Below are 4,065 nucleotides of genomic sequence, written 5' to 3' on the forward strand. Positions count from 1 at the left end.
TGTGGAGCATGAGGAAAAAAGGTCCACTTTGTATCATTTGGAGGATTTTTTTTCCCCTTTCCATCAAGTTTCAGCCAATAATTAAAACAAATTAGCAGAATTTTTGATACCAACGCCTTGAACAAATTCTTGAGTCTTCCCCTGGAGAATTCCCTTGATATGATTTTACACAACCTATCTATAGAAAGTACACTTTCCAGGCACCCAATGTATGTTTTTCATGTGAATTCATTTCTCTGGTCCTTTGAGTATATTTATAATGGAAATTCCCCTTACATAAAACCTATCTATATCTTAGTAACCACACTTTCCAAGGCTGTTCCATGAAGCATGTTTCTCTACGTAGTTTTGTCTATTTCTGCAACTCAGCTCACGCAATAAGATTTCCAAACTGGCAAGAAAGATAAAAACAGACAAAGTCCTTTATTGTACAGGTAAGCCTCTGGAATGTCTTTACTTTCCTATGAGAGCTGACACAAAGCAGGAATTCAGATGACTCCAGGTCAAGATTTGAAGACCAACCACAGATTTCTGGCCACTTTTCAGCCCATGGGTACCATAGTCCACATATGTATGATGGAGTTTATTCAAAAATTAATCCATACAATGTATATCAAGTGTAGTATGTGTGGATTTTATGTGACAGAAGAGATATCCTTAACTAGCTTCAGTTTCATGCTCAAGGTCATCACTTCTATAACGTTCTTATAACCTTAGAATTAAAGTGACGCCAGAAGCTATCAAAAGCATCCTTCCGGGCTTCCCTGGTGGCGCAGTGGTTGAGAGTCCGCCTGCCGATGCAGGGGACACGGGTTCGTGACCCGGTCCGGGAAGATCCCACATGCCGCGGAGCGGCTGTGCCCGTGAGCCATGGCCGCTGAGCCTACGCGTCCGGAGCCTGTGCTCCGCAACGGGAGAGGCCACAACAGTGAGAGGCCCGCGTACCGCAAAAAAAAAAAAAAGCATCCTTCCATATATACCTTCCACAGAAGAAGTTCCTGGAAATGATTTGCTTTACTCTGCTGGGGTCTGCTCCAGTGTGGGCAGGTGGGAAACAGCCTAACAGCTCAATTCCCTTCAAGGGAATCCCTTCAAGAAGGAAGACAGTCTGGGGCCAACCAGGGTTCAGGTCTGCCTTAAGGTAGACTTGAGGAGATCATGTTTGCTGACTTACACAAACTCATCATCATTATCAACACCTGGACCATCTTCAGCCAGAGATTAGACATTGGCCTTGAGTGAACTGTAATTGGATTTAGCCTCTTATGGAACCTGACTGTTGATAAGCATATTAGTAAACACATCACCTTTTTGAAAATTGCTTAATGCATGTTATTACGTACAGGGCACTGTTCATGAATGCATGTTTATGTGACCTCTAATATAATTACCAATGTAAATAACTCCCTAAGCTGGTTGTTTGCGTACTAGACACATGCTTTACCTCCAAGGTACCTGAAGAGCATTTGCTCCATTACCTTCATACTTACTGGGCCAGTTTCAAAACAAGCGCAGACACAAATCCAAACCCTTATTCCTAAGGTTGAACCCAAGCCAGATGGGCCCCATGGGAAGAAATAAGAAAAAATGTAATAAGCCCAGGCCAACACTATGATTAAATGTGTCTCAAGCTCAACATTTTAGCCCAAAAAAAATGACACAAGGTCATGCTTGAAATATATATGAATTGTAGCAGCATGTAAGTGTGGGAAACAAAAAAAAAAAAGATGAGGGAGGGCAAAATGTCCACAGAAGAGTTCAAACTTAATACAGGGAGTCTTCCACAGAGAGTTAGCAAGCCCAGGTTTAGAGCAGACATTGGCAAACTATGTACAGCCAAATCTGTCCACCTGCTTTTATAAATAAAGTTTTATTAGAACACGGCCACAGCAGTTGGTGTACATATTGTCCATGGCTGCTTTCAGGTATAAGGCAGAGTTATGATAGAGGTCATGTGGCTCAAAACCTGAAAATATTTACTGCCTGAACCTGAAGAGAAAAAATTTGCTGACCTGGTGTTTAGAGATTTTTCTGAAAACAGTCATCAAAGCAATGATTTTTTCTGGTTAAAAATGAATGGCGGGGGGAGCTTCTCTGGTGGCACAGTGGTTGAGAGTCCGCCTGCTGATGCAGGGGACACGGGTTCGTGCCCTGGTCCGGGAGGATCCCACATGTCGCAGAGCGTCTAGGCCCGTGAGCAATGGCCACTGGGCCTGCGCGTCCGGAGCCCGTGCTCCACAGCGGGAGGGGCCACAACAGTGGGAGGCCCGCGTACTGCAAAAAAAAAAAAAAAAAAAAAAAATTGAATGGGGGAATATTGAACTGTGTCTGTATGTCCCTTACAGAGTAGCATGTGTGCATCAGTCTAAAAGGCAGCTCTCAGTCTCATCACTTTGTTGCCATAAGTTCTGAGAACAATTATTTCTTTGTTAACATTTGGTAAACTTATCTTTAGGAACTTCAAAGAAGGTTGGGCACATCTCTGAAGTTGAATTTCAAAATAGGTTGAAATCTAAACTTGGGATTCTCCTGGTGGGTAGCTAGAATAACAATGCATTTGCCTAGAGTCTTTTCAAGGGGATGTTGCTGATTGGTACTTTGTCGTACAGGCCATGGAAGTGAACTTGAAAAACAGGCATAATTGCCTATCCAAGTTTTCACCATAAATAATCATTTTTTAAAAGGTTCCAGTAACTTACCCACTAGGAAAAAAAAAAAAAAAGGAAAGTGGGACAATGATGCAGTGGCTTTGCTCCAAAATCATCATGTGTAATGTCATGCTGCCATCTGCAGTATTTTATTTCAGTATTTTCACCCAAACAGGGGAATTTTAATGAGCTCTATAGACATGTGGTCATTCTATTGAGGGAGAAACATTTTGCCAGCACAACAGTAAGAGAAAGTTTTTGACCAATATTTTCCCTTTAGTCACGGTCCCGATTCCTTCCCACCCACATGCACATTTTTAAGTTTGTTCCGTTTCTTGATGATGCTTTTGCACATGTGGTGATGTTAAATTTGAAAGTGAATCAACATGCTGTACCTAGTAGAGGGGCCCTGAAACTGCTCAGAAATACTGTGATTCGGTGTCGGCTCGCACTCATGCAACTGCTAAGTGGGCAGCAACGAGTGGGATGTGGCCACAGCAGGGGTGAGACCGTAACTCCAGCAAAGCCCAGTTTTAAAAAAAAAAAACTTTGGTAAATTTGGGGGTTAAGGAATCTACAGGGAGTGCTATCTTCAGGAGCACATATACTAAAATTAGACTGATATGGAGAAGATCAGCACGGCTCCTGAGCAGGGATGAGGCACAAATTCCTGAAGTGTTCCATTATTTATGTATATTCTAAGGGGATGTATTCATTTGCTAGGGCGGCTGTAACAAAGTACCACAGACTGGGCCACTTAAACCACAGAAGATTATTGTTCCACAGTTCTGGAGGCTGGGAGTCCAAGATCAAGATGTCAGCAGGTTTGTTTTTTTTTTCTGAGGCCTCTCTCCTTGGCTTATAGATGGCCGTCTTCTCTGTGTCTTCACAGGGTCTCCCCTCTGTGTGTCTGTGTCCTAATGTCTTTTTATAAGGACATCAGTCATTAGATTAGGGCCACCTTGATGACCTCATTTAACCTTAAATACCTCTTTAAAGACCTGTCTAAATAGAGTTACATTCTGAGCTACTGGGGTTGAGGACTTCAACATATATATGGAAAGAGGGGATACAATTCATTCCATAACAGGAAATAGGTTAAATAAAGTATTTGCTTCTAATGTTTGGATCTAAAATGAAGAGAATACAATAAGAAACAAGGCAGAAAGAAAAAAGGAAGGGAGAGAGGGAGGTGAAGGAAGGAAGGAAAGAAGAGAGGGAGGGAGGGAGGAAAAAGCTTGAAGAATGGCTAGAGTCTAAATCGGTCCAAACAAGAGACCTTACTTAAGGAATTCGCCCCATCTATACCTACTAGGAGGAGGAAGAAGTCTAAAACAAGAGAAGACGGTGAAAATTGGATGATCCCAGCCATTAAAGCCACTCATCTTTGCCTGTTATGCTCTATACAGTCCAATAG

At 42.3% G+C, this 4,065-nt stretch overlaps 1 non-coding gene across 1 annotated transcript; it reads left to right on the top strand.

Moving 5' to 3' along the window:
* The first annotated feature begins 3,231 nt into the window (after window positions 1-3,231).
* On the top strand, window positions 3,232-3,338 carry LOC132521469 (U6 spliceosomal RNA). The gene has a single exon (XR_009540909.1). It is a non-coding gene; the product is annotated as a U6 spliceosomal RNA (small nuclear RNA).
* The last annotated feature ends 727 nt before the right edge of the window (window positions 3,339-4,065 follow it).

This window comes from Lagenorhynchus albirostris, chromosome 5 (assembly GCF_949774975.1).
Source record: "Lagenorhynchus albirostris chromosome 5, mLagAlb1.1, whole genome shotgun sequence".
In the NCBI taxonomy this organism is placed as follows: domain Eukaryota; kingdom Metazoa; phylum Chordata; class Mammalia; order Artiodactyla; family Delphinidae; genus Lagenorhynchus; species Lagenorhynchus albirostris.